A 12,413-nucleotide genomic window follows, 5' to 3' on the forward strand; every position below is an offset into this window, starting at 1 on the left:
ATTCTGGCTTGACCCAGAAGCCATTAAAAAGAGTTGAAAACCAGCTGTTGGCTTGGTGAGATAGATATTGATATGGATTTAGCCTAAACTGGGGACACTGATTTGAGTTGTTGATTCGGATCACTGTCCACGATTTAATTTTTGGCCAAAACCAAATCTGAAGATTTGATGCAGATTCAGAGAATCAGTGATTCGGCCATAGTCACAGCTTTAAATGTTTTTTCCACATACTTTGAAGTACCAGGCATGGTTTGTGAATGCTGCTATAGTGGAGCAAACAAAACATCCCACAGGAGTGCAGGCCACCCCTCCTAACTCCGCCCCGCCCCCCCCACCATGTGCTTGGCAGCGAACTCAGAAGTGGACTGGAAAGTACTTCTGGTCCACTTCCAGGTCCACCGGACACACAGCCCTCCCCGCCCACCCCCACAGGCGCACTTCAGGCTCAGCAATCAGCCAAGCTGGAGAGGTGTGGGGGTGAGGCCCACATGCTCCCCAATAGACCCAGAAGTGGACTGGATGTGCTGGTCCACTTCTGGGTCTGTTGCTGAGCACACTGGGAAGACCCCCGTGCTCCTGTGGGATGGTCCATCTGCCCCACCACTGCAGCATTCATGAGCTGCCTGGTACCTTGAGGTATGTAGAAAAAACATTAAAGCTGTGTTTGTCTGAATCACCATATCTTCTAAATCTCTCTGAATCAGTTCAGAGGATTCTGATTTGATTCAGAGAGAATAAAGGGTCTCCTGATTCGATTTGGAGATTCAGCCACCAAATTGAGCCAAAGCTTCACACAGCCCGAGCTTCCACTAGTCATAATGCAATGATTCCCAATGATATCAGTGAGGTGTGGAATTGGACCTATTTTGTTAGGATACTTGAGAATCATTTAATTGTGCCAAAATACAAATTTACTGAACACTTTTCATAATAGGAATATATACTTTAACTGAACCAAAAAAAATGACATTTATGCTTTGTATAAATATGTTAAAAGGTATTTTTGGAAAAAGTTAGCAGTTTCTCCCATTAGCTTGAATCACCCTGTGAGGAAGTAGGGCCTAGGAGCGGCCGTGAACTCCCTAGCGCCCCCTACCGTCATGTTCGGGTGGACTAGGCACCCTCAAATCCTTGCCCGCCATGACTTTGCTGTTTAATAGGTTAAATGGGAGACTGCCTTTGTTCCCCTAGTGAACGGTATGTGTGTTCTTGCCCCTACTCCAAATGGGGCACCTCTGTGCATCCCTCCCTTAAGGGGTATGCGTACCTCCAAACCTCCCCTTTAGCATGCCCCAAGCCTTGCAGCTGTTCCGTGGGACGTTGTACAGTCCCCTGCCCCTCAGGTGCTCTCTCCCTGGCACCCTGGGTTCGTCGCCCACCTGGCATCCCCTGGGCCAGGCTCCTGCCGCCGCCGCCCCTGGGCCTGGCGCGCCGCCCCCGCCGGTGCCCCTGGGCCTGGCGCCCCGCCGGTGCCCCTGGGCCTGGCGCCCCGCCGGTGCCCCTGGGCCTGGCGCCCCGCCGGTGCCCCTGGGCCTGGCGCGCCGCCGCCGCCCCTGGGCCTGGCGCGCCGCCGCCGCCCCTGGGCCTGGCGCGCCGCCGCCGCCCCTGGGCCTGGCGCGCCGCCGCCGCCCCTGGGCCTGGCGCGCCGCCGCCGCCCCTGGGCCTGGCGCGCCGCCGCCGCCCCTGGGCCTGGCGCGCCGCCGCCGCCCCTGGGCCTGGCGCGCCGCCGCCGCCCCTGGGCCTGGCGCGCCGCCGCCGCCCCTGGGCCTGGCGCGCCGCCGCCCCTGGGCCTGGCGCGCCGCCCCCCGCCGCCCTGCTCCTGCCGCCGCCGCCCCTGGGCCTGGCGCGCCGCCGCCCGGCCTGGCGCGCCGCCGCCGCCGGGCCTGGCGCGCCGCCGCCGCCGGGCCTGGCGCGCCGCCGCCGCCGGGCCTGGCGCGCCGCCGCCGCCGCCGCCCCTACCCACCGGCCTGTTACCGCCGCCCCTGGGCCTGGCGCGCCGCCGCCGCCGCCCCTGGGCCTGGCGCGCCGCCGCCCCTGGGCCTGGCGCGCCGCCGCCCCTGGGCCTGGCGCGCCGCCGCCGCCACCCGGCTCCTACTATTCACTCTAATGTCCTGCTACTGGTAAATATTGAGTTGGGCTCAGGTGGCCGGAGCCTTACCTGGCCTCCCCGACCCTACTGGATCTTTATCAATCAGAGTCTGCCCCACTCTGGGGCCTGTTCCGTGCCTCTTGCGGCCACCGCCCCACTCTGGGGCCTGTGCCACGCCTCTCACGGCTGGGGCTACAACCCCCACTCAGCGAGCACCCTCCTTATGCTGTGCCTGCTGTGGCACTGTGCCCCTAATGAGCACTGGGAACCCCCAAGCTGCTGGGGAATCCCCATGAGGCCTCCTCACTCTCCTACAGCCTTACCCGGTCCTCCAGAATAACTATAACCAAGGCGCCAGCCACCTGGCTTCAGCATTAAAACACAGAGCCTCCTGCTCATAACAAACACTGAGCCCCCCCACCAGGGCCTCCAACCATACCTCTCATCAAGGTACTCTCCTCCCCAGCATCATCGCAGCCAGTCAGCACCACAATGCTGCCACTACCCATTCAGGCCGCTCAGCTCAGCTCAGCTCAGCCACAGAGCTCCTGCTCCTGCTCCTGCTCCTGCTCCTGCTCCTGCTCCTGCTCCTGCTCCTGCTCCTGCTCCTGCTCCTGCTCCTGCTCCTGCTCCTGCTCCTGCTCCTGCTCCTGCTCCTGCTCCTGCTCCTGCTCCTGCCCTGCTCCTGCCAGAAGGAAACTGCTACTGGGCCTAGGCCTCAGTTGTTATAAAGGGCCCGGCCCTGCCCCCTTCCGGTCAACTGACCGGCTGGTTGGCCTGGCAACCCACAGCTGCCCTGCCCTGATGATTGGCAGCTCTGACAACCCTCACCTGAGCTGCCCTGGTGACTGGCAGCTCACCTCTTCTTCATCTCAGGCACGGAGCACCCCAGTGCCTCCGTGACACACCCATATAAATAAATGTAGCAACCATTTTTTAATTTTCAATTGGTGATAAAATATGTTTAAAAAAAAATAGGCAGAGCACATTTACAGCATAATAGTAAGGATTTGTAGCCATAGCAGAAAAGGAGAGCTTTAAGGAAGAATTTGCAGGAATGAGGTAGCTTGGCAGATATTTATGCGATTTCATTCCAGAAAAGTCAGGTTGAGAGAGAGCTCAAAGAAACTTGATAGAAAATATAGTATTTAGTAACACAGGCCTATCAGAGTTAGGATTTGACCTTTCAATACTGAATAAGAGACATTAGGTAAAGTGGGATAGAGCATTAAGATCCTCAGAAATGAAGAAAAAGAGCCTATGTTTGATGTGATGGAGAATAAGGGGTGAAGTAAAGTGATTCACAGGAGATTATGGCAACATTCTGAAATTTCTCTCAAGTAACAGAGACTTGAGATAATAACAACATATACAGGAGAGTTAGCTATGTGCTTGGCTAGAAAAGTATGCAGAAAACTTGTAAGATTTGAAGGTAGCTTGGTTATGGCTCCCTAGATTGAAGTCAGAATCAAATATCACACTGAAGTTGAGGTGCACACAAATCAGGGGTGCTGTCCACATGACTGAGAAAATGTGGCAGAGGAAGTTTGGGGTGAGACTTAAAACTTCCACATTAGAACATTTAAGCTTGAGCTGACAAGACATTCATGATGAGATGTCAGTGACAGCCCCTGAAATTTAGAGAAGATAGTACAGTTTATAAAATATGCCCACTGGGGAAATAATGAATGTCTAATACCAATTTTCAGTTAAACACTGAGGTATAATCATTCCTAGTAAAAATCAGAAAATGTACTCAAACGACATACATATTGACACACAAGCTTGGTTTTGGACACTTATGCACAGTCTGGGATTTTGTTCTTACCTGCAGTGAACTAGAATCACTCTATACTTTAAATTACCAGAAGTGAAATGGCAGGAGGGACCCTCCTACCTTTTCAGCCTATTAGATTAGTAGTTAAGAGTTTTGCTCAAGCAGTACAAGGGCCAGGTCCTAGGCCCCCTCACCCACCTGGGGTTTGAACTTTCATCTTCTACCTCCATGAACAGTGCTAACTATGAGGCTATTGGTTAAGTTTCCCTGGACCCTTCTCTAATGCTTCTTTTGAAGTTGGCCCCCCAAGCAGACGAGAGGGATGTCTGGCTCCAAAAGCAAAAGAACAAGCCAGAAGAGTATGGCTTAATGACAAAGATGCTGCCTGAGTTACTAGCCTGGGCTCCTGCTACCAGTGGGGTAGAATGTTTCCTGTGAATATTATCAATTTTATCTAATAAATAATAAATACAAGTTGCAGTGGGCCAGAATGCCAAAAACTATAGTACATCGCACAACATTTAGGCATATGAAGGGCAAGTAATATCTGGCTCAAAGTTGACCCCCCCCCTTTTTTTATTTTAATTATGCTGTTGCAGGGCACCAAGGTGCCTGCTCCTTTAAAAGGAGAAACTGCCTAGGGAGTGGGCCCTAAGAGCCAGACAGAAAACCCCACAGGTTCAGGTGGCTATGGCAGCAGGCTACCAAGGGAATCAGTCTGCACCTGCACCTGGTCAGCTGACCAGAAGAAGGCAGGGCCCTAGGCACATATAAATCCCAGGGCTGAGACCAGCAGGGGTTAGTTCTCTGGTAGCAGCCAGGGGAAGGAGCTTCCAGGGAAGAATTGTCCAGAGATTCTGTGGCTGCCTGATATGCTGTATATAAGGCTAATGGGGCTCTAGAAGCTCACCAGGTGCCCTGGCCTACAAGGCACTTAGTGCTGGGGGGAAGTTTGACTCTTTTAAAGGGATAGAGAACACCCTGAACTGCTTGTATTAAGTTATAGCCCAGGGGCTCATATTTTGGTTTCTGTTTATAAACCAGTGGACTGGGATGAGGCTATTGGGGGAGAAGTAGGCCTCACTGGGGCCCACTACAGTGTGGGGACCCCAGAGCCAGGGGGCGCAGTGAAAAATGGGCTGCAGAGAGCATAGAGCCTGTGTGGGTCCAGAGACAGGGCTGCAGAGAGCCTGGTGATGACAAGAGGCAGAGCTGTAGCAAGGTCCCCAGAGAGGTAACATTTAAATACCATCTGTGAGGCTTGGGGCATTGTAAAGGGGTGGTTTTGGAGCCACACCCTAGCCCATAAGGCTGTGGATGTCTCGCAAGGCAACCATTTGAGCAGGACCCAGAAGGGGTCCAAGAACCCACAGGATTCAGGGGGTTCCATCAGGACTGTGTCCAAACACAAACTCATGGGCAGCCTCCCTATTTATTATAATTACCAACAAGACATGGCAGAAGAGGAAAAGGGTGCCCATTGGGCAATACTGGCACAGTCACAGAGACCTAGGGGTGTCATGGCCATCTCTGGGGACCCCACCCCATGACATATGCTTTGATTGCAAATCTTTTAATGTTTTAAGATTTTCTACAGTTCTCTCTAGGCCAAAAAAGTGCCACTTGCGGTAGGACTGAAAAGACCAAGTTTTTCTACTTCCTGATGCATCTTCCTGTCCTTCACTTGCATCTCTCATTATGACATGAAAAGGGAAGTACGAAAAGGAAAGTGCGAAACAAGTCTCATCCCATCTCTTGGTCCTCTTTTCAAATTTTTCCCCCTCAGTGGGTGCATCTGCATGTGCATTAATGCTCTGTTGCTACTGCAAATTAAATTTAGTTTGTACCTCAGATTAGCGTTACTAAATGTGCAGTAGCCAGCACAATGTGAAGTAGCACTGGCACAGTCTTTTTGTGATGCTTAATGTGCAGTAGACTAATTAATTATATTGCATATTAGTATATTAGCACAGCTTTTGCTGTGATATGCTAATGTACAATAGAATTAGTCTACTGTACATTAAGAGTCTCATGTAGACGCGCCCTCTGATAATTTTCCACTAATTGGAACTGTAACATTTTTGGGGGTGTGGAGTAGCATAAGGAGTCAATTTTGGCAGAGATTTTTAGAAGATTTTGCATGGATAGACAAATCATTCTTTGTATGAGGTCTTAGAGACTATTTGTTGGCCTCTTAAGTCCTGTTTTGATATGAACTTCAAAACTGTTTAGTTCTTTTCCTTTACCCAGGAGATCATTAGGTTTCATTGTCAGATATGACATTTCAATAGCTCAAAACATTTTGATAATGTTTGTTGCTTGTGGCGATAAGTATTTTTTTTTCTTTCGTGTCCCTCATTTCCTGAAGCCAGCACACTAAGCTTTCCTACCTTAGAATAATAAGAATATTAATTGACTTCTGAGTTTTTAAGTTCAAGGTTTTTACCATATGCATGGAGACTCTGGGCTTAGTTACACATTGCACTTTAAGCTTCTCAAATGTTGATTGGTGTTGGTGTTAGCTCAAGTTTAGGTCTGTCACATGTTCAGGCTGGAAAACTTCTTGGATTGTCCCAAATCTGCACAACAGTGAATTGCCACTAGAAGGCTGGTGAGCAGGGGTCTGACTAGGAGCTACAGCTGTGAGTTTCCACTAGAGGGTGGGTAAGCCAGCTTCAATCCTGCTCCTGATGGGGGGAGGAGGGGATGAAAAGATAGTTGGGTGGGGAGATGGGAGCATGACATTGGAAGGGGAAGAGTTTAACGGTAGAGACAGAGTAGTGAAATGGGAGGTGAAGAGGCAAAGGGTGGGAATGGTCGCTAAGGGGCTGGTTGGTGAAAGGAAGGCAGTGAGTCACTGAAGGATACAAAAAAAGAAAACATAATTTAAAAAAAAGTAAAGAGTAAGTAAATTAAAGACCATTGGATATTTTAATACATTGAGACAGGGATGAGGTAGTCAGGTCCTCTAACCTGGCCCCCTACCTTGCTCCACCCCCCAGCCTTCTCTTTGGATCTAGTTTCTGCCCCTGTGAGCTATCTGGCCAAGTCACACACTCAGGGATGGGCTTTTAGATTTGGTTTGATGCTAGTACCACTCCCTGGGCAGTAGAGTTCAGGGGTGGAAAGTTTGAATAGGAGGGCGGAGGGAGGAGTATACTGCATTCTGGAATACTGGAGGATTGAAACTTGGGTGGCTTATCTCTGGGGAGTGCCCACACATTCATGGGATACTAGCTAGGTAACACAGATCAGAGATAAACCTGCCCTGGAGTGGTGAAACTTTAAGAGGCTTAAAGAGTGTTTAGAACTAGTTTACATGTCTTTAATGTGTGGGCAATACAGGGGTTAAGAGCATCCCAGAGCTATCTAAAATTAAGTGAAACAACACCCTTTGAATTGACAAACTCTTAGCTAGTGCTTTTTTCCTGTGTTTAATTTTTTTTCCTGGAGCATCTGTAGAACCAGCTGCAGCCACACAATATTTGTGGACAAATCAGTCACAGGTAGAATATTAGAGTCAATATTAGAGTACATCAACTATGGAGGTGTTGGCTTGATGTGCTACTCAAATTATATTCACTTGAATTGTTGCTTTTGGACCTAGAGGATGATTAGACACAGCCATGTTGTCCTTGAGGCCTAGGAAGAACAGCATTAGCAGCATTTCTTCAAATTGAGGATGACTTTTCCACATGTCTTTTAATAAGCTTGTTGCCACACTGGAACACCAGGCCAGAAGGGTAGGTAAGAAAAACCTGAAAAGCTCTGATTTGACTAAAATTTTTGTTCAACAAGTAAACATCTGAGTTGCAAACATTGATTTTTGTCTCCTTATCCATTGGAACACACTGTTACAAGCATGCACAAACAAGTATTTTCCTTCTTTTCTAGGACTTTAATTATGCTATCGTCTTGAAAATAGGCTCTAATGTGAACCTTTAAAAGCTTATAAAAATAGAATGAGACAGGAAAGTAAGTATTGCTTTTAATACTATAGTATTTTAATGGAATCAGAACAGAATAATCTAAACTAGCATTTTGATTAGCTCAATATATGCTATACCCATCGCACTTGATTTGCAAGATTTTCCTTTGCAAAATACTTCATGGTATGTGAGTAAAATTTCCAGTAACTCTGACTAGCAAGACAATACTGAATACATAATGAAGATTATGGTCAGCTAAGGCTATCAACAAAAACTTAGTTGTTCAGCAGATAATTCTATTTACATAAATATTTGAGGTTATGTTAGCTATTCAGTTCACAGAGAGGATAAATCAGGCATGATTTCAAATACAGCATATTTTGTTCTTACTAAATTATTTGGCATAATGAGAAAAATGAAAATATAATCTCGATAAAATGTCATCTTATCAGTCATCAAAATCCATTTTATTTTTTCTTAGAGCCCCCATGGAAATGTGTTACATTGCATTGAAACAGTCTTGTCAGCACACAGTTTAAAAGAGCAATGGGGTTGTGCTATACAAGTATATGAGTGCATCTCACTATACTTATTAAAAAAGAGAAACTATATAACCTGCTGATCTTTTAAAAATGTTCAGCACTATCAAGTGCTTGTCAGTGTCAAGTCTCCTGAAGCCCATTTATTAAAGAATGTGAGGAGTAAGATCTAGTAATACTATTTGGAGACATCAGGCTAGGTCCAGGATCATAATTAATGTCCTTTTTAAGTTATCTTTTACAAGATATCATCCAATGAAAGCACACCTAATACACCACAGATATTTATTTATTTACTTATTTATTAGATTTATATGCTGCCCTTCCCAACAAAGGCTCGGGGAAGTTTACAGTAAGAAAGCAAAATAAATTATATAACAGGAGAACAAGCAAAAGAACAGACTAAGAGAACAAAAAAGCTTATAAAAGTAAGTAGAGTATTGAAATAAAACAGAATTTTCTCTAAACAATATCCCAATCTAGCTCTTGCTAAATGCCTGCTCAAATAGGAAGGTTTTACAGAACTTCCAGAAAATATCTAGACTCAGGTTCAGACAGGCTTCAAGGTGGAAGGAACTCTAGACCTGAGGAGCAACTACCAAGAATGACCTTCCATATGCTTGATCCAAATGAACCAGATGCATTGATGGTATCCACGCATCTGCATTTGTTATACTATTTTTTTGTACTTTTTTCTTGTATCCGTAGTACTTTTTGCTTAACCTATTTCAACTGCAGCGTATTTCTATAATAGTCAATGTTGTCATTACCCTCCTACCGGAATGACCACTTCTTAATGGAAGTCAAGCACTGAGAGTTAAACAATGAATTTTTTAGGAAAAAATATTTTCACTTATTAATACAAAAACAGGCCTTTACAGATCTGCAGTATTTGATTGCCTACAGCTAATATCAAAATCCTGCTGAAGTGTCACATACATTAGGCATGACTATTCTATTTCATCAACTTTATATGGATTTTACTCTTTTATACTTATTTACCATTGCCCAATGGAATAGACAGTCAGGATCACTACATCCTTTTATGTTCCATATGATTATTAGAAGTAACATAAGATTTACTTGGGGGCAATCAGGTCAAGGTCACAAAACCTGAGACACTGTTCCTCCTTTTGTTTCAAGGTAATTTGCATCACCACAGATCCTCAGAAGAGGTGAGAGGCTCCATACCAGCCATGAACTGACTGCCCTGAGGACTCTTCCATCTATTGACTCCTCTGTGAAATCCTATGAAAGAGGAACTTTCATTTCTACCCAGGAGAACCTTTACAGTCTTTTCTCCATTGCCAGATGAAAGGTGTTTGTGCCCAAAAGTTTGCAATTAAAGACTTTTTTTTGCAAAAATCTTTTTGGTCTAATGTCAGACAAGTTCTTCGGGTGAATCTGATATCTTTTATTAGACCAACTTAAATAGTTGGAAAAAAATTTAAGCAAGCTTTTCAGTTTAAGAAGAACTACTTCATTGTAAGGGTGGCCAGAGCCTGGAATAGGCTTCCCAGAGAGGTGGTGGTTTCACCTTCCCTGGAGATCTTCAAGAGAAGGCTGGATAGGCACCTGGCTGGGGTCTTATGACCCCTCCCACCCCCAGTGCTCCTTCCTCCCTATGGCAGGGGGTCAGACTCGATGATCTGTCTAGGTCCCTTCCCACTCATTGATTCTATGATTAAAAACCCTTCATCAGGCTGAGGAAGTCTTTGCTGTTGGTGTGTGCTCTTCCTGGATGGAATGAATAGTAAAGAAGCCAGAGGCTGGTCTGGTATGCATGTGAGAGAGGCAGTCAGTGAAGATTGTAAATTGAGGAGTCAGTGGATGAAACTCAATCTGTGTGGGGGGAAAGGGGGATGAATAGAGGAGAGGTACTTGGGGACTCAGATGTCAGGCAGGTTATAATGTGTCATAAATCCAGTGTCTATATTTAGTCCATGATTTTTTGTATCCAGGGGGTTGATGAAGTGGAGTTCATAGGCTTATCTCTGAGAAGTGTTTTGTAAGTTTCCTCTGAGGATGAGGACTGAGAGATTGGAGAGAGAGTGGTTTTTTTGTGAGAAATGTGCTCCCACAGGTAATTGGGTGTTCTTGTCTGTGATAGATATCCGGTGTGCATTCATTCTGGTATGCAATTGTTGTTTGGTCTCTCCTACATATTTTCCATCTGGGCATTTGGTGCATTGGATGAGATGTATTATATTTCTGGAGGTACAGCTGTAAGATCCAGGAATGCTGATGGCTCTGTTGTGGGATGTAATAATTGTGGGGGTGGTGGAGATGTTTTAGCAGGTTTTGCATTTCTTGTCATGGCATGGTATGTACTGGGCCTGAGGAAGTTTGCTTCTGGAAATGAGGTTAGCGAGGTTTGGTGGTAGTTTGAAGGTTAGCATGGGTGGTTCTAGGAAGATTGCTTTAAGAATAGGGTCTCTTTCTAGTATGGGTTGCAATTGTTTGAGGATTTTCTGTATGGGTTATGTTGGTATAATAAAAGATATCATCGCTACTACAAGTCCTGATTGCCTTTTCCTCTAGACCAATATGGCTACAGCCTGGATACCTGACACACAGAAGATAGTGAATTTTAGCTGATTTCTTTTTTTTTAAATGAAATCTTCATATTTTCCCAAGCAGGAAGCAACTGTGACCACCTGAAACCTGAGATCCTGCTCCTGCCTTTGCTTCAAGGTAATTTGCCTCATCACAGATCCTCACAGGAGGTGAGAGGCTCCATACAGCTATGAACTGACTGCCCAGAGGAGTTTTCCATCTATTGACTCCTCTGTGAAATCCTATGAAATATGAACTTTCATTTCTACCCAGGAGAACTTTTATAAACGTTTCTCCAATGCCTGATGAAGGGTGTTTGTGCTCAAAAGCTTACAATTAAAGGTTTTTTTGGGGGGTGGGGGTTGTGAAAATCTTGTTGGTCTAATAAAATACATCATCTCTACCATGAGTCCTAATTGCCTTTTCCTCTATGCCTATATGGCTACAGCCTGGATATCTGCCATTGGGTAAAGAGGACTTTTAGGTCCTTTCTGAAAAACACCTTTCTGAGTCCAGACCGACATACCTCTGGATATTTAGGATATCCAGGCTTATGCTGTGCTTAAGACTGTTAGAATGAAATCTTCACCTTACCATCAGCTATTATATGGGTTTTAATTTTGACATAAGCTAATATTTTGTGCACAACCAAATGCTGGTTGAGCTAAGCTGGGGCAGAGGGGAGGACGGACAACTGAAGATGAGTGTACCATCTTGATTATGACACTATCTATTTATTTATTATCCTGTGTTAATTTAAATATTTATCTTGGAGTGTTGAAAATAAATAAAATTGTATTATGTGATATTATCTCAGAATTATTGTAGGATCATTAGTGCACTGAAGATTTTAACACAATTTGCCAAAGTCAATGGAGCAGAGATAAGGCAAAAATATGTTAGGGAACTGGTAGTGATAAATGGTGTAGAAATAGAAAGGCATGCAAGTTTGAACCAATTACTACATTTAAATTGGCATAATAAAATACAGTGTAGTTGTATTTCATGGATATTGCCATTTCATTGGTAAAGTGCCTCTTCTCTGTCAGTTAATATATTTTTCTGGTCCTAATTAATGCTTTTATGTCCTTTTCAATGCATTTCACAAATTGTAGCTCTGAAATTTAAGAGAACATACTAAGGTAATCCCATAAGTGTCAATATCTGATATTGAGATAACCACTGAAATGTAGTTATTCCTAGTAGGAACATACAGTACAAGTGGATGACTTGTGCTCCTTTTAAAGCTGAAAAAAAATCATAAAACAAGGAATAGGAGACTGAAATAAACCCTTCATATTCCTAGGATTTCTCATAAGTAATATGTATAAGTCAAAGATAGACTTGTACCTCTCTATGATATTCCCACTCACATAATGAGGCATAAAGGGAACAATTTATCTAGTGTGATTTGGATTTTTTATGGCACAACTTTAAAATATTCTAATGTTTCAGAGGAATGTAACATAGAAAGGGGGATAAAGAGATCCTATTAAATAATGCACAGTTGTTAATATAGAGAC

General features: G+C 45.2%; 1 long non-coding RNA gene across 5 annotated transcripts; it reads left to right on the forward strand.

The window, feature by feature from the left end:
* The first annotated feature begins 2,638 nt into the window (after window positions 1-2,638).
* Window positions 2,639-11,653, forward strand: LOC149870671 (uncharacterized). 5 transcript variants are annotated; one of them, XR_016440812.1, is made up of 3 exons: window positions 2,639-7,841; window positions 8,643-8,762; window positions 9,478-11,653. It is a non-coding gene; the product is annotated as an uncharacterized LOC149870671 (long non-coding RNA). The 5 variants fall into 5 exon arrangements; XR_016440813.1 differs by having other exon boundaries at window positions 2,639-7,613; window positions 7,761-7,841; window positions 8,643-11,653; XR_016440811.1 differs by lacking the exon at window positions 8,643-8,762 and having other exon boundaries at window positions 2,639-7,613; window positions 7,761-7,841.
* Window positions 11,654-12,413: the final 760 nt, after the last annotated feature.

This window comes from Crocodylus siamensis, chromosome 2 (genome assembly GCF_052110815.1).
Source record: "Crocodylus siamensis isolate JL-2025a chromosome 2, ASM5211081v1, whole genome shotgun sequence".
NCBI lineage: Eukaryota > Metazoa > Chordata > Crocodylia > Crocodylidae > Crocodylus > Crocodylus siamensis.